The sequence below is a fragment of the Coturnix japonica genome, chromosome 3 (genome assembly GCF_054131305.1).
Source record: "Coturnix japonica strain WE chromosome 3, WE-NBRP24, whole genome shotgun sequence".
Classification (NCBI taxonomy): Eukaryota; Metazoa; Chordata; class Aves; order Galliformes; family Phasianidae; genus Coturnix; species Coturnix japonica.
The window spans coordinates 59201320-59220032 of record NC_140665.1 but is presented as its reverse complement, the minus strand read 5'-3'; the positions used below and the strand labels follow the sequence as shown (position 1 = coordinate 59220032).

At 35.2% G+C, this 18713-nt stretch overlaps 2 long non-coding RNA genes across 3 annotated transcripts; one reads left to right on the top strand and one right to left on the bottom strand.

Annotated features, from left to right (window-relative positions):
* Window positions 1-613: 613 nt before the first annotated feature.
* On the bottom strand, window positions 614-18141 carry LOC107311771 (uncharacterized). Of its 2 annotated transcripts, XR_004306807.2 has the most exons (4): window positions 17889-18141; window positions 6581-6725; window positions 4766-4853; window positions 614-4022 (listed from the first exon to the last, which is right to left on the bottom strand). It is a non-coding gene; the product is annotated as an uncharacterized LOC107311771 (long non-coding RNA). The 2 variants fall into 2 exon arrangements; XR_001554241.3 differs by lacking the exon at window positions 4766-4853.
* Window positions 15051-17229, top strand: LOC107311772 (uncharacterized). Its single transcript, XR_001554242.2, has 3 exons — window positions 15051-15251; window positions 15905-16171; window positions 16596-17229. It is a non-coding gene; the product is annotated as an uncharacterized LOC107311772 (long non-coding RNA).
* Window positions 18142-18713: the final 572 nt, after the last annotated feature.

The window sequence follows — 18713 nt, the reverse complement described above, 5'->3', positions numbered from 1 at the left end:
GGGAAGTGGGATTGATTAGTCTGTAGAAGAGGAGGCTCAGGGAAGACCTCATCAGCCCCTACAGTTCCTGAAAGGACATTGTGGCAAGGTGGTGGTTGATCTCTGCTCACAGGTAACAGTGATAGAATGAGAGGTGATGGCCCCAGGTTTTGCCATGGACGGCTCTGGTTGGATATTAGGAAGAATTTTGTCACATAAAGTATGATGATGCACTGGCAGAAGCTGCCCAGGGTGTGGTAGGGCCACCATCCCTGGAGAAGTTTAAGGAAAGGGTAGATGTGGTACCTGGGGACACAGTTTTGTGGGGCAGTAGTGGTGGTAGGTGGACAGCTGGAGTAGGAGATCTTAGAGGTCTTTTCCAACCTTAATGATCCTATCAGGTTAATTCAGATTTATTTGAATAGGATTAATGTCATAATATGACTTTTATAAGTTCATAAACATTTAGAGAAATTTCACTGCTGCAGTGAGTTCTGTAGTTTGTGGTAAATAGTGTAGCAGAAAGCACAAAATAATAAACAACAACAACAAAAAACACAAACCAGTGAATTATAAAACATATATATATATATATGTATATATATATATATATATATATATATGTTTTCTTGGAAACTTAGCAAGGTTGAAAAATAATGTGGTAAAGAATTACTCATTAAATTCAGTTACACCCTTAGCACTAAATGTGGTAAATGAAATAGTGTAGTTTTCACTGTGAAAGCATAAAACAGAGAATTCAATCCTGTTTTAAATTGAAAATCTCAAGGCATTCCATCTCAATGATACCTGAATTACACATTTTCATGTATGCTTACATAATATATCCTGTTTATTCTTTTACAACTATGCACAAAGAAAGGCTTATGCATCGTATCAGTAACTTTGATTATAACTTATCAAACTGTATTCCAAAAACAATTCCTAAAAAAAGTTTTGTTTGTTTTTCTTTTTTTAATATCTTTTTTTCTCCTTCCATTATGATCCTTCTAGATCTTTTTTCCCTTAAAGTGTTATCTCAGTTAAGCTTAGTAAATATGTTAAAAAAAATAATTTCCAAACCTTGCCTTTATAAGAATATATTCCACATAAAGCCTAAAAAGATAAAAGGTTAATGAATTATTTCATCTGCAGAAGAGGAAGGGTAGTCTGACAGATTCAGAATAATTTAGAAGGAGAAGCAGTAAGAGGTATATAATGAGGGGAATATTTTCATTCATCTGTGTTGCCCAGGAACTAATTGAAGAGTGTGCAAAGGATCTGAATGGGTGATGATAACCAAAATGAAAATGACTCAATATGGAGCTTTCATCAGGAGTGAGACAAGTCTCATGACAATTGTCGATTGATAACGATAACTAAGTAGACGAGGTCATCTGCACAATTTTTTCCTAAGTAATTGAGTTCTGTTTAACATTGTATTTGTCAAGCCAGCATTATCATTTAGACACATGAAGGATTGGCTAGGAAATTCCAGAGTAGGTGGATAAACCACAGGAACTAATACAGCATCATCATCCAGTGAAGCCATTGGGGTACTATACCCACTACATTAATTCTAACGCTACTCAATATTTTCATCAGTGATCTAGAAGAGATATGAAATAAAAATTAATTTGCACAAAGTTTACCACAGTCTCATGTGAACAACGAGGAAGAATCTTTCAAAGTGTAGCAATTTTTTTCACTGCAGTTGGCTGGAAATGTGTGTACATTGTGAAGTTACTGGCAAATTGCTTTATTGAATTTAGGGGTCCACATTTTGAAAAGTTATAGTAAAAGCTACCATTCTGGTGTTCATTAAAAAAAGTAAAAACGCTAAGATACTTACAGCTCTCAATCATTTGATTAGAGTTAAGTGCCAAGGTGAAGACAAACATGAATACAAGATAGAGGCCTCCTTTGATGAATAGTTCTGTTGATGTGGAAGATATTATCATGACTCAAAAATACATTCTTTCTGCACTGTGAATATAATAGACAAAGACATTTTCAGTGTTCGCACTGCTAGATTGTGCTCCCTAGCCATTTCCTCATCAGAAAAGTTTTTTTTTTAATCTTGTGGAGAAAGAAATAGAAACAATGCCTAGAAACTGGAGTAGAGGCAGAAAAACACAAAAGGAAAAAAAAGAAACACCACATTTTTAACAGCTAGATGGACTGGATCAATAGGAAAAACAGAAGAAAAAAAAAAAAAAAGAAGGAAAAAAAAAAGGTCATCATAAAAGTACTCATTTCTCATTCAAAGAAATACATACTGAGTGTATATCAGAAACTGTGCTTTGGTCAAAGACATCCAGTTCTTCATCAAGCACTATGAACTAAGTTTCTGAAGGGTAACTGGGTGAAAATAAATAATTTACAGTGTCCAGAGGTTCAGAATAAATGATTTTATAATTTGTATTGAACAGTATGAGCTTACTATTTCCATTTACTGCTACCATTTTCAGCCTGCCAGTATCCTACCACATCTCAGTACCTGAGTTTCTTTTAATGTTCTACTAATCAGTCAGTAGAGAAAGATTTCTGCAGCTCTCCTACAAAGGCCTTCTCTATTTTCTTTTATTTTTACATTCCAGAACTCCTAGTTTCCCCAGAACAAAAGGCATCAGCTTTTGTGTACAGTAAGTAGTCTAAAAGCTACCTATGCAAAATCTTTTTCCCATTAAACAAGTGTAATGTAACTTCCCCAAAATTATCACAGCCTTTCAGCAATTATCAGAGTGAACAATGGAAAGAGATGCATAAATATGCTCAACAAAATATCCTCACTGTTGGATACTGGTGCTGTAATATCTCATGCATATCCTATAAGTATCTTTACCAGCTTTATCCTTTCAAATTACAGGTTTTGGCTCCAGTCTGCATAACCTCCTGACCCAGTGAGGCAAGTAAACATTCTGAAGCAAGCAAAAATTGGTCTGTGTTGTATACTTCCTTACATCATTCTGTAATGCAAAAAATTGCATTGGCTCACATTACCCAGGTGGACTGATGATCGCAAGCAAGACCAATGTATGTCCAGCACAAACTGACTTTAACTCTTTATGCTAGAGAACAACCCCACTAAGACTTTTTCAGTTTTCTCTTTTTTATTCTTCGTCTATTTAAAGGAATGAAATAGCCCATATCTGTCATACTTTCTGATAAACACAAATGCCTGATTCCAAACTTTTTTTTTCTTTTTAATAAACAATACACTTATTTTATCAACGTAATTTTTAAAAATTCCATTCACTTGTTAGAAGTTGTATTAAAATAAATGGGTAAAACTGTGATCATGGAAGGAAATGTTCTGCATTTTATGTTCAAAGTAAAGGTACAGATTAGAAGAATTCAGGAAGACTGCACATAAGCATATGTGTTGTATCTGGTCATATCTGGTAGACTTGTCCCTGAAAGAGCTGGAAACAAATTTCAGTAACACTGTCTAACATTAGAATAGGAGGAAACGACTTCAATAAGTTCTTTTGCAATTATTAGCTTCATAGAAGTATTTCAAAGGCAGATTTCCTTGATCATTGTCTGTGCAATGAGCTTTATGACTGAGACACAGTTTTGATTGTTATTGTTTAGAATCACTGAGAGGACATGGACTAAAGTTACTTAATCGAGTGATCGGAAACCTTTTATTTTAGTTGTTAAAGACTATATGAGATACGTAGTAGGTAGTAGCAACCCATTTTACAATATATTTAAATATATGCTTTGATAGCTATTTAAATTTTAATACTGAGAGACCATCTGAGTTTTCATTATCTTACTACAGAACCTACAATTGTTCCATGGGTAGTGATGAGTCCTGAGTACTGCTTAGGCAAGTGAGATACGTCTGTTAGTTTATTACAACTGAAGTACAAGATCACTTTGTTAATCAAATATGCATGTTACAAGACTATTTTTATTTTACACTGCTGCTTCCATAATGATATCTCTAAGTCATCAGTGTTCTTTTCATGCTCTCTTCCGTACAGCTGGAGTTTTCCATTCTCTTTGCAGTTTATGTTTCCTGAGCTTTGATTTTTCTGTGTAGAAAAACACAGATACCAATGAATGTGGGTGATAATACTCTCGTAGTAACAGCACAAAATTCAGATCTTTTTTTCTTTGTGATGAAAAAAAAAAAAGAGGAAAAAAAAAGAAGAAGAAGAAAAAAAACAAACACAAAAACACAAAAAACATATTATTACTGGAAAATATGTTTGAGTAAATACCTAATAAAAAGGCTGTCAATGTAAATGTTATTCAGCCATCTTTATTTACTCCCTGTGAGGCATAAGACTCTTGGTTTGAAAGGTTTTGTTATACCCGTCCAAGAGTAATCCAGCTTCTTTTATATTACTAAATAGCACACTCCCTCATCTTTAAAAATTGGAGAATATAGCTGGAAGTATCTTTGTTAGGTAAAGTTGTGAACATGTCCTTAAATTATCTTTACTCCCACATGTAAGGACATGATTTCTTAGTTTTTCATTTTAGTATATAAACATCAGAAAATAACGGTGTCCTTAGTATTGTATTTTAGTTTCTAAGGGTTGAAGCTGACATACAGTTGGTTACATTGGGTCAGTGACATTTGTAGGATCCCTGGACAGCTGTGCCTGGCGGGGCACTCAGAATATCTGCAGCACAGCCCTGGCAGCAAGTTCAGCTGAGGTCAGGTTGAACCCCTCAGGGCTGAACATGGCTGGGGCTGGAAACCCTGAGGACAGAGCTGGCACAGCCAGCCTGGGCAGCATGCCATGCACCCCCACTTAGAAAAGCCCACCTGAATCTCCTTTGGTAGAGTTGATGCCTTTCATTTCTCTGGCTTCTTCTTCTCCATCACCTTTCTCAACTACTGGGGTGGTATTTTCCTGCAGTCATTTTATTGTAAAAGAGCATCAGGTTTGTAAGATGTGATTTACCCTTCATAAACGTGATGATTATTTCCAGTTACTTCCTTCTACCTCACATACACACAAGTGTGTTTCAGAAAGACTTGGTCTATGATTTTCTCAGAACTCAATGTGAGATTGATTGTTCATTATCTCCTTTTGGATTCCTTATAAACAGAGATAACATTATCTTTCTCTGGTCAGCAAGAACCTCCCTAGACTCCACAGGCTTTCGAAAATATTAGAGGCTTTGCAAGGACCAGCTGTCTCAGAATACTTGAGTGTAATTCTCTGGGTCATATGTATTTACATAGGTACAATTTGCTTAAACAGTGCTTTAATCAATCCTTATTCACTGCTTGTCTCTCTTGTCCAACCCTGAATGTTCAGGAAGTTCTTCTGAATCCCTGCCCTCAGCCTACCCTGATTATTCCTCCTGTATGCAGCCTTTTTCACACTAAGGTTCTACCATAGATAAGTTCACTGCATAGTCAACCAGTCTTTTGCTAAGACTACTTGTTTTCCTGAGCATTGGAATGGACTGTGCTTGTACTTACAGGATGGTGTCCACAAAAATCTGCCAGCTTTCATCATATTTAGTGAATTATATACTATATAAATATACTATACATTTGTGCTTTGCCATGGTTAGGAATTCACCAAAGATTTAGAGTGCCTAGCTCTTTAGCACTGCCTTTAGCACTATGTGCTCTAATCAGCAACTTGCATAAGCTAAATTTTATGTCTGAAACACTTACTCAACACTAAAATTGAGTGTTAATAGACTTTTAAGCCAGAATCTTATTTCTGGGCTTCTCAATTTAATGCAGACTGCGTTTCCTTCAGCATTTGCCACTAGGAGGGCTACCTCTTCTTTAGATTTGTAGGAGGTTCACTAGGATTAATGAGTGGACACACACTGCTTTGAAACTGGCTTTGAATCTGGGCCCTTAATTGCTGATTTGCTCCATTTACTTATTTAATAAAGGAATAAGCATAAAAAGCAATCTTGTTCTTCTTTCTCTGTATTGGAAACTTTTCCTTTGCTGTCCAGGAAGTTCCTTCCTCACACTCTTGGAGCCATGAAGATTTGAAATTACATAATGTTCAGCAGATTTGCACATCTAACATCTCCTGCTGCTAGGAAATTGAGTCTTTTAATGAAAATGGCATTTAATTTTTTTCTACACAGAGTATCATTCCACGTGGTGGTTTTTTGTTGTTGTTTTATTTTCCCAGTGGAAGTAGGGAAAAAAGACTATCATCATCACCAACACTGTTTAAATTTGGAGTTTAAATAGGCTTTCTAACGTATGGCATTAACTACATAGCATCCATAGGTTTCCTCTAATATCTGCAGACTGACAGGCCTGGACTCTGTATTCTGCTGAGGTCTATGACAAACATTTTGTTTTAAGCAGCTAGGAATATTCTGGGTGCATGAAGTTAAATACATATGTAGATCTTTTCAAGATCCTACCTCAAACGGGCTCCTGACATCCTATGATCCTCAAGCTTAAGTACTTCCCATCCTGCAGAATACTTGTTTGATTTGCACACTTTTTAAAGTTGCTCAACATAAATGTCATGCTATATATCCAACAGAAGAAGCAAAGGCAGGATCAGGAGAAAGGCAAAGGAAAATTTAGGAAGAAAGGACCAAAAAAAACCAATAAAAAAGTAATCTGAATAATATTTAGAGCTACCTGAGGTAATCCACTGATTAGTTTTTCCCAGCCCCTCAGGATCTTGCTGGCATGTGGGTTTCTGCTCATTTTGGCAGTGTGCTGCCACTTACTCTGGATCCCAGCCCACAGAACTTCTTCCACTCACAGAAGGACTGTGTAAAATCTTCAACATTGAAAAACACAATTAATTAATTAATTAATTTTTGCATAGACACCCATTTGCACTTGCACACACATACATGTAGAACCTTTGTGGGGAGAAAATGTCCTCAAGATCATCAAACAGATCTAAATAGAAATTTCCAGCTATGCCTCTTTACAAACTTTGCAGAGGAACCTGTGAATATGCAGCCTCAACATTCTTCTTTGCGAATCATTATAGTGCAGATAGAACAAGTATCTCCACTCTCTTTAGTGACACATCCTCAACACTTACTAATAGTTTGAAAGAAAAATGCTGTCAGCAACTGAATGGTTTTCCATTCTTTAATCATTTAGCTTTCAAATGACTTGAGGGGTGTGCTATAGATCTAAAGATCCCATCCCTGAGGATGACTCATGTAGAGAGTAAATATAACCTTACAAGATATAGCTCTGAGATTTTTAATTAAAATAAGGAGGAAATTACTTCCAAAAGAAAGTGTTAGTCTCATTAAATCACAGTCTTAAAAGTTAAGATGTGCCAGCATTGTGACTATAGCCTATTCAAATCCAATTCATTCCCCTGACATTAATTACAGAGCCATGTGATTTGATTTGATTTTTTTATTTTTTATTTTTTTTTCTTCCACAAGAACCACGTCACATCAACATAGGACAAAATAAGTTTCAAGAACAGTTCTGGCTAATGCAACAAGAATCTACTAAGTGAAGAAGCGCACCTTATCTCACCCTGCAGAAATGTTCTGAAGATTGATTTTTTTTAATATGTAGAAGGTATTAAAATGTTAGAAAGACATTACCAGAGGAAAAACCTTGAATAAATTAATTATGTTGTCCTTGGTTCAGGATTTGAATGATGTGTACAAAGATGTACAAAGCCTCTAATTGAATAATGTTGATAAACAGAAATACTGCATCTTTGCTAGCAGAGGGTTGTATTGCATGTATCAAATTATAAGTAGTCACAAACTATTTAATGATTCATAAATACAAGGGATTGGAAAGAGGAATACTGTATAAGCAGCCCTAATTTTGTTACTTTAAGCGCTTAAATTTGAAGCCTTAAAATTCATTCCAGTGCTGTGTCTCTTTTATCATGTAATGTATATAAGAATATAGAATTTAAAGCACCTAAACCGGTATCATGATTCAAAATTAGTGATGCATTAAAAAATTATAAGGTATAAAAGTTGGCTAGCATCATAAATAAAAGACAACCAGGAAAAGTAGTTCTATGAAGCAGGTCAGAATTTTAACAAAGAACATAAATACTGTTGGTCAGAAAAGAACATCTGTCTCTAGAGGAAAATTAAGAGATGTCCTGAATAACTGAACACAGAATGTCCTTTACAGTCTTCCCCTATATTGCCTCCTTGCTTTTAGCAAGAGATAAGTAAAAGTGACTTTTGGTTTGGTATTTCAGCAGACTCCAGCCACCACTGATCAGGCATCTCCCTTTCCTTGTGGCACTACTGACTCAATAGAACTCACTGTTTTAGAAAAGAAAAAAGTCCCCCCCTCCTGCAACCCCCCCAGGAGTCTGCTCTCTCACGACCTCATTTTTGCTAAATTTAGTTCTTAATAGCTCTCAGAAACCCATTTTCCCCTTCTTTACAAAGCTGGAAAATTCAGCTGCCAAACTGCAGTAGCCCTCCTGAGTGCAGCATGATCCACCTGCCAGTCCATCAATATAATGAGATGCTACTGTAACTTGTCAATTAATACATCACTGATGGAACATCCAGAGGCAAACAGAATATATTCACCTTAATATTAAGGATATGAATGAAATGCAGACAAGCATGTGAAATTAAGATAAAACATCTGGTAAGAAAAGCTGGATGAGAGGAAAGACAGCTAGCCATCATTAAAAATGTTTGCTTTCTCAAGAGTCATCCTTCTCTCTTCTATTTTTTGAGAACAATATATCACAGGCCAAATTATGAGAGTTTGTTTCTCTGCCATATGCAAGCTGCCCTTCATTTTAATCTCGGCTTCTAGCTAAACAAGCCTGTTGATGCAAAACAGGATAAAAAGATTGAGTGAGGCTAAAGGATCTTGATATCTCATGAGATATCATATATAATGAGAACTCTCAGTGTGCTGGTTCAAGTTGCTTGTACAGAAAATCCTGGACCACGAACTCAGGATAATTTCCTGGCACAACGATAATGTTCCAGTTTAATAGAAAGCTGCGCTCCCATGCTACTTCTTTCTTTTCATTGTTCCTAATACCATCCCAGGGATCTTGTCTGATTGTTGATTCTTCACATTGACTACCACAACATATGAGTGTGTGGGATAGACTTGAAGTTTTCAGGACAAACAGAAGTGGACTTATCAGAATAAGGATGTGGCATCACTGACTGGTGTAGGGCAGACTACACCTGTCTGAGTCAGAGAGGGGAAATAAAGAAAAAAAATGACTGAAACTTAGAAATTGTTTACTATACTTGTTATAGGAGGTACATTTTTCTTTCCTTCCTTACGATAGTGCGTAAATTATGCATGCTCACATAAAATATTTAAACTCGGTGTTTTTGCTGATTATCGTCTGAAATACATGCAAAATAGCCTGCTTTAAATTATATGACATGTAAAGGCTTCCATTAATTGTAGCAATAATTTATTTTTTTCACTTTCATAGCAATCTATAATTAGAAGCTTCTCAATTTCTTTCATTAGCTTTATAGAGAGTGGCATAAAGCTATTGACATGTCACTAGAATAGAAATTCAGAAAACTGTCTTCCAGTTTTATCCTAAGGTATGACCCCAGGTGTACCGATTTTTTTTTTTTGATGCTTTGTGTATTTTATATGTGAACCCCGTGTCTCGATACCTATGTCACTAAGATGTTCATAAATTTGTTGTCCTGAGGGAGCTTCACTCTCTTTCAAGGCCTCTGGGCCTTCCTTTGTTATAAATGATTTGTAAAATAGCAATTAATCAGAGTTCAAAGCACAAGGTGAAGGGGAAAAAAGAAAACTTGAAACTGCATGTGGAAACTAAGATGAAGGTATTCAGCTGTCTGTAGAAAGAGAGGACCTGCTCTCTGATCACATTTGCAAGATGGGACTGGAAGCTCATAAAGGTAGCGATCTAATACAGGGAAGAACTATTGTCCCTACATCCAATGAATACTAAAAGGTTTCTGTTATAAGTATTTGCAATAAAGACTGACCTCCTTATTCTTAAATTTTCTTCTACTTCTGGGACATTCTAAATTTCCCAAACCAGTCAACGATATTAACCTGGTATTTGACCTTTAGTCTTCAGTAAGAATGAGCAGTTGATACTGTCCACATTCAATTGCAAATCTTAACAAAGACCAAGCAATGGCTTCCTATTCATCTGTGAGCTCTCACAAATATTTGCCCTTTTCACTTTATTCACATAATTCACAGCAGTAAAATTATTTGCATCATAGAACTGTTTTCAGATACTTTTCAGAATAGAAATTTGCAAAAATGTTATTTTAGTGCAATTTCATTAATTAGACAGAACAGACATCAAATTTCAAATTACAGTATTTTCATAATCTAACACAAAGACTCACTATTTATCATGTTTGTATTTTTTTTTTATTCCTCTGTTTTTGAATGGAAAATATTTTGTATGTTAGAGTATCTTCATATGTTCAATAGGGAAATATGTTCGCATACAATTTGAGGACAAGATCTCTGTGTCTTTTTCAATTGAGATCTCAAAATGTGCAGAGAAATGTTCTTCTAATATTACAAATTTCACTTTGGCAAATAATTAAAGCAAAAATAACGTACTTTTGTATGGACAAGGAGTGAAGGTGCATTTGTGTGCACTTGCAGTTGCAAATTATCCAGAACTCTTGACTTTTAGTTCTCTTCTATCCAGAGGCAGATTTTTTCCTCAGGCTGTTGCAGTTCCTACTCTTATTTCTTACACAATGTTCTGAGCATCAACAGACAAAACAAGATACCAGTGCATTGCATTTTGTTCTGGTTTGAGAAATAAAGGAAAGAACAATGGACATGGAATGTAAACTACAGTTCCGCCTATCAGAAATAGTCGTATTGCTATTTCTGAAACATTCAAGGGTCTATGTTGCACGTAGCATAAAAAGTGAAGCATTGTTTAACTTTGGAGGAATACAATTCTTCAGATCAAAAAAACTGAAAGATTGACAAAACATCAGTCATAAATTAAATGGGAATGCTTTGTGGAGCGAGCATCTTCACCGTAAAGTTCTCTGTCCTGTATGCCACTGGACTATTATTATTCTATTTGAGTCTTCTATTCAAGTTTTTCTATTGCTTAGTGAACATATATGTTTTATAATAGTGAACATACATGCTTTATAACAATTCTTAGCCATTTGAGATGGCAATATTGAAACTGCTATATATTTTGCTTTTAAATGAACAGACAACAGCAAATGAATTCTGTTAATAAGCCTGAAGCCTTGTAAGCATTAGTACAAAATTCACTGGAGAGGTATTTCTTATGAAATGAGGGTTACCAGACATTAGCCTGCTTGCTACTTCTTTCTCCCAACTGGTAAGCACATTTGATAAATGCTTCTCCTGTCCACTTGGCAGTGCTTAGGGTGTGCCTTAGATGCCTGCTTTCAGGCTGGTGAGCCTTCTGAAGCTGTATTTGAAGACAGAGAAAAAAAAAAATCCATGCAATTTTTCTTTTTGCATATTGCTAAATGGGCAATGCTCGAATTCCACAGTGATACTTTTTTAGAGAATTATCTCTGGGAAATGAAAGCATCAGTACCAAAGTATGAGCAGGAACATTTGTGCAGAAGGCCTGAAATGCCTCTGACTGTGTCCTAAAAATCCTGTAACCAAAAGGTTGGGAAGGACAGAGAGCTCCAAATCCCTTGCTGAATGTTATAATCCTCCTTCTGTTCTGTGTTACAGTTATTTATAGCAATTAAAATAAGAATAATATATCATAGAAACATGTGGAACAATATTTACTGCTGTTCTACATAGTTAAATTTCCATAAGCCCAATCTGATGTCTGTCTAGCTCTTGTTAAAAAACATCTGACAGTTTATTATCCCCATTAAAGAACATTCTTCATTATTTATAGAGATTGTATTTGGAAAGACAAATGATTTCTGTTCTTTCCAGAAGCAATAATAAATTGATAATGCTTTCTGTTAATAACTAGCTTTTTTCTAACCCTGGAAGCTTGCTGCTTGCCCCTCTAATCATGGAGTTTCATGGCCTTTTTTGGGTACACTGTAATGTTGTATTTATTAACTGCCTCAGGTTAAGAATGGCAAAGTATTTCTTGGAGTGAATTACTCCAGCAATGTGTTGGGGGTGTATTTTTTTAAGTTCCTGTGTAAACATGTGTTAGTATATGGCCTTTCGTGATAGAATATCATCATTTGCCAGCAGATACTTCTTCGCAAACCAATGTCATGGGGATTTCCTTCAATGTGCTAATCCTTAAGCTGTCATCTTTAATAGGCAAACATTCACAGCAGTTCTTTGTTGCATATTACACAATGACTGATCTTAAAATAAAGTATTATTTCTTAATGACTCTGCATAACTTAAGCATTACTGTTATGAAGAAGATTTTCCAGCTTTCAAGTACTCATTCTCTGATAACGTTTCCTATTTATAAGCCTTACAGAGAAGCTTCTGCAAAGTATTCCAATAATCTGTATAAGAAGGCAGCAACATTTTTCATTCTAGTGCAGATGCAAGAAATCCAAGGACATGCTGAGCAGAGATAGCAGTGAGAAACATTCCATTCTGGGGAAAGGCAAACAGAAGCTGATAGACAGAATCCTAATCAAACAGGGAGCTGGATGCTTTGTATTCTTTGGTTCAAGCTGAGTCTTTAAAACAACTCGTGCACACTTGCAGCTAAGGAGCCTAGTCTGTGCTTTGAGCCACTGTTGAGTACAAGAACCACTGCATTATTCAGTGGTAGCGCAGTAAATATCAATCTGCATGACTATATTTGTAACAAAGCATCAACTGAGCAGAATGGGTTGAATATTATAGTAATTAGAAAAAAACACAAGTTCATGATGATGAAATGTGAATCTTTCAGTGGACCTAGCTTACGAAAAATAATTAGGGCACAGTATATATGCAAACCAGTCTTGATAGCCTCTCTTGACAGTAAATGTAATGAACAGAAATTGGATTAGAAAACTGGATCTGGCTTAAGTTTCTTTACACACATACATTTGCTGTGTATATGATAGGGAAGAAAAAAGACAGAAAAAGATTTTTACATTGTTTTCACTTTCTGTTTGAAGGATTCAGAAAAAATGACTTTATCATATTTTTTGTTTGTTTGTTTTAGGTGTTGTTTTTTTTTTTCCTGTGGTATCACTATAAGTACACTGTTAGTTTAGGCATGAAGATAATGACTGCTAGTCTCCTACTAAATCAACTTTGCATGTTGATGACTGATGGAGTGTTCTGTTAATCAGTTCTGTTTGTTAAACTGTTCATCAGTTCATTTCTCACATTTACAAGTTGATAGTACTACGCTCCCCTCCTCTCTCCTCCTATTATCTTAGTTATTATTCTAGTATCAGAAATGGATCAAGCAGTGACATCGTCTTGTTTCCTGGTTTCCTTCATCATTTTCACAACCAATTGCTTAATTCAAAAGTGATTTCAAATAATTTGGAGAAGGATTAACTGTAATTAATAAATAGTGTTGCATTTCAGATGTTCAGAGTTTAAGTCTGTGAATCACATTACCAAATTAACCAGATTATTTTATAGGAGTTAATGCTGATCAGTAACATTATTTACAGACTCTGAAAGTAGTGTTAATTAAAATGGATAAATTTATATTCAAGTATTTTCTTAGACCTAAAAATAGAAACAATGTGTTACTACTTTGTACCCCAGGTGCATGAGGCCTGAAAGCAGGGTTTTGCTGTTGAGGTTCAAATGCTGTCACCTCTTCTGTACAACACTGCATTTGGACTTCTGAGACTATTGGAGTAAGTAGCCATACCAGGTCCCTAAAGCACATGCTAATGAACGATGTAGGTATGTAGGCACATAGTCTTCTCTATCCTGCAAGTACCACTGCTATTTGCAAGAGGGCAGAGAGAAATCTAACTGCAGGCATTATTCATTCTCTATCTCTGTATTTCCAATTTTCAAGCATTTAATACTTTTTTTTTGTTTTTTGTTTGTTTTTTTTTTCCTATTCTAGGGCCAAAGGCTGCCTTTGATGATGCACCACATCCTTTTATTTTTTTATTTTTATTTTTATTTTTTTCAAATTCATTCATTTTGTATGCCTGCAGGTTTACGCTGCAAGTAGTAGACCTAGGGTTCCACAGCTGTGTTGCATAAGTAATGTCACATAAATAGGTGTTAATACAATAAATGTTTCATGTCTTGTATCAGTTTATGAGATTTTTTGAGCTATAGGATCTTGTGTTTGTTTGTTTGTTTTTAAAGTTGATGTTTTTTGCCCTATAGCGTGTTTGACTTAAAGCCAGAAACTGCTTACATATGTATTTAGAGAACAAAACCTAGGAAATTAAAATTCAGTACTGAAGTCCCATTCTTCCTGAAAACATAGAGCCTGAAAGACCTACTCTCTCTGTTTTGCATAATATATTATGGTGCAAAGAACTTGCAGAATGACTCTCATCCTTGTATTTTTCTTGCATTTAAAGGACAAGGACCACTGATTACTAAGAAAATATGGAGAAGGGAAAGGACAAAAAAGAAATAGAAAAACCAGGAAGACTGGTGCATTAAGGCACAGCAGAACTCCTCAAACTGCTACTTCAGCAACTTTTCAAAACTAGAAATGCAATGGATTTACACAAATTTAAAATGTTAAAATAATGCACTGTGACTTGAAAAATGCAGAAGAGGCAATACAATTACTGAAGCTGGGGAAACAATTAAGCACATATGCCAATCTTCTGCCTAAAGAAAGTAGGGACTCCTTTAAAATTTAAATAGCATTCCCTGGGATTTAATTGTGGATTGTCTCACCTAGAATGCATGCAAGTCTTATACTGGAAGTGTCCCTAGTATTGATTCCTTTGGAATATTCATTTAAGGTCTCTGGAACACTGCACACTAAGTTCCAAAATGTAAGAGTTATGACTTGCAGCTATTTTAAAAGTTTTGTTAAGATCTCATTTCCTTTTTTAAACTTGACATAACTGGAGGCAAAAATTTAATTGAAGATTATATATCTTCTTTGGAGGTGAGTACTTAGTAGGGTTAAATAAATGCTACACTATTGCAGTTACCTTTCAAGAAAATGTGGGTTTTCCTAATGAGCACTTAGTATGGTCTAGTGAGAAATTTCCATTCCTGCCCACTTACACAATGTTTTGTGGGGGAAAAAAAGACTTTTACAGACTGTAAAAATGAGGAAGATTCAAACTGGAAGCTGTTCCTCCTCTCCACACTGTTAATCTGTTCTACACTGAAGCTAACCCTAGCTGCTCTGCTGCTCCTGGAATCCAAAACAATTTATGATTCCCAATTCAGTAGACATACACAGGCTGAAGTGCAACAGGTATCAGGTTTTTTGTTGTTGTTGTTGTTTTTTGTTTGTTTGTTTGTTTTTAATATATGTCCTGGTCTCTCTGTGACATTTTCATGTGTCACAACTACAGTACAGACGTGATGCAAACACTGTACATGGTGTAGGAATGCACTGATCTCAATGTGAGGGTGATGCAGATTTTTCTCATTACCAGACACAGCTTTATTTTCTCCTTTTCTACCCCATAATTTCTTGTTTAGATATTTCATAAATAAGCATTTAGCATGTTGTTGATTGCACTCGGGACTGTAAAGGTGGATCTGTATTCTCTGCAAACTCTGTGATCAGGTTGCAAAATAACAGTCATGATCACAGTTATGCTTTTGACACAGTTCTATCTAAATATTTTAGAGCTGCTTCAGTATGATCAGAGATCATTACTGCTCATCAGATTTGCTTTCATTTTGTCAAATTATTCCTGCTCAGACTAACATGTAATTAAAACACTGTGATGAAAAGAAATATTCATTTCTTTATTTTAATTCACATCCTCAAAACGATTTTTGCAGATAGCTAGTCATTTGTGTCCTGATGAATTCCACCATGTCCAAGTCAGAACGCAAATGAGAGCTGGGACATTTTTGATTTTGCAAAACACTGATTTGTCTTGTGTTTTCTATTAGGTTCACTGGACCATAACATCAAGTTCTACTTAATAGCATTTCCCAAAACTGGAAGAGTGCTAAGTATCAAGAATGTCAAGAATTATTTGATCTGGTTTATGAGGTGTCTTGAATATTTTATGTGAGCCTACTGTGTTCACTCATATTGAATGTTGCCTTCCTCCACCAGGATCCAAGAAAATCCATTTTATTGCATTTAAGATTACTCAGGAAACAGAAATACTATACCATGTGAATGGAGATAAATATAACCCTTAATTTGCAAAGGTAAGATGAACAATACTTGAATAATCACCTACTACATTCTTGGAAATGATTAACATTTTTAAAGAATGCAGATAGCTGTGTAAAACGAATATAAATCAACAACAACAACAAAAAAATTGTCTTTTAACAAATGAACATTCTGCAAAATAGCTTTGTATTTTATATCATCTGCAGTGAACTACTCAAAATTGAAGTTTCTTAACAAAAATTTGAGATTGTCTTCTTTCTGTCTTCTCGGTTTCTCTCTCTTAACTTCCCCACAGAGAAGGAATTAACTGCTTGACCTCCTTCCAAACATTCTTCTTTTTGTGCTATGTTGTTCCATATCTATCAGGTCACAGGGCCAAATTATTGTAATTCCCCCAAATTTTGGTATTATCTTTTATTTTAAGCTTTCTGATATCATTCTTTTTCATGTGCAAAGAAGAGGAATAAAGGAAAACAAAATCTACATAACATCATCTACTGCTGACTGGTGGTTGTGTGTAATTTTACTTTGAGAGGGTGCTGATCAGGAAGAGTTGATTCATCTTATTTGAACAAGTATTTGATGTCTACTCCACATCCTTCCCACTCATGCACCACTTCAGTATGTACTCAGAATTTTACCTTTAGAGTTGTGGTAACAACGAATATGTGTATTTCTTTACATAAAGTAAGTAATCCACCCTGAAATAAAAGATTTTTTTTCTGTTCAGAGTTTGTAAAGGAAGAGGCTCTCTTCCTCAGATAGGTTTTCTGCAAGGACAGATATCTTTGTTTCCTTTCTTATCTATTTGTGATAACTGATTAATATCCAATGTATTTATTCTTGGAATAAAAGATTTTGTAACTGTTCACCATTCTGATAGACCACATGAAAAAAAAATCAAATGTATTCCAAGCATGCACAATTACAGACTCAGCTGAACTGTGCCACAATACATTTGAATATGTTAATTTCTGTGTTAAAAGGTCTTTTGTCTGTTTTTATTTTTAACCTACAAAGCATTTTAATAAAATATAACAGTTGTTGTCAATGTGCTATTACCAGTAAAATGAGGCTTAACGTTTCTACACTTTTGTGTATTGTTTTCATTTAAAATAGAAACTTATTAAATACTTTGATTTCTGGGTTCTAGAGCCTGTCAAAAAATGAAGGGTATAGAAAAAAAGTAAAACTATTATTATTAATTATTATTAATAATAATATTAAAAAAGAGCATACAAGAACCTTAAAATGGAAAGCTTCACTTTAAATGCAGTGTAGAGAACTATTCTTAAACCTGAGAAACATGGAGACAAATATCATGATGCATTTTAGGAATTTGCTATAGGAGTGCTAATAAATATACAGAAAAATGTAGGAGACCTGAGATGACCACATGCTCACCTTTCCCTCCAGCTCCCTCCTTAAGCCTACAGTAAAAAATCATCTACCTCACGGTTATATAGAATTTGAACCACCATGGCAGATTACGATAGACATAACTGCCTACATGTCCAATGAGAGTGAATCTGAAACTAGGCAGACTACACATCTACAACTCTACCACTGAGTAAAAGGATTTTATTTACTGTGGGTCAGTGGGAGTGCAATTGTGCTGCCTTCAAGCAAACAGTCCTTGATATGTTCTGACCCTACAGCATGCCTGGGATTTAACTAGGATAGTGAGAGCAACTAAATATCTCAGGAACTGGCTAATAATCAAATGGTGTGGGTGATCAGTGCTCATACCTGTATCTTGGCCTTCTTTCCATTACTGTAGAATGAAGGGACACAAAGAGCAGCATTGTCCACCACAAGAGAGGAACCACAAGGCACTGCAGGAGTTCTCCCCTAGAACAGATGCTGTGTGTTTTGAAGCACTACTGGTAGTTTCATTTCCAAAAGCTAGGAAAGCTGTAAAATTAATTTTCATTTTGGTTAGAAAAGTCTAATCTCAAAGTAATGTAAAAGCATGCTTTGAATTTCCATGCAGTCAGCTAAATCTGCATTCCCATTACAAGGTTTTTGTCCTTCCTGGAACTATCAGGAATCCTAAGAAGTGCCAAATATTTAAGTGGAGGGTTTTTAAAGAATGCTATGAATCATAAGGTAGAAAGAAAACACAAATACTAATACTGTGTAGTTACTGAACCATATTAAAAGGAAGAGAACTAGTGATGGCGTAAATGTTTGTAATATGCAGGTGTCATATGGTTTATGTTCATATCATGAGTAGTGTTAGACTGAGATTTTTGGGAAAAGGCAGTGTTTTTCCCCTTTTTCTGGAGGAAAAAAAAACACAAAAAACAAAAAAAAAAAAAAGGAAGAAACGATCTAATAACATGTACAGAAATCTTTGAAGTTACTGCAGATTCTATAGCTGTAATCCACTGTAATGCTTAATATAATTCAATGAACAAGTCAGTTTTACTGTGAACTTTTCTAAAAGGGATGTTTCAGAAGGATCTTGTTTTCTTTATCTAATTCTCTTTAAGCATAGAAAAGACTTCTTGGAGAAGAGTTAGAACTTTTTCAGATCTACTTAATATATTTCCTTGATTCATCTTGCCACAT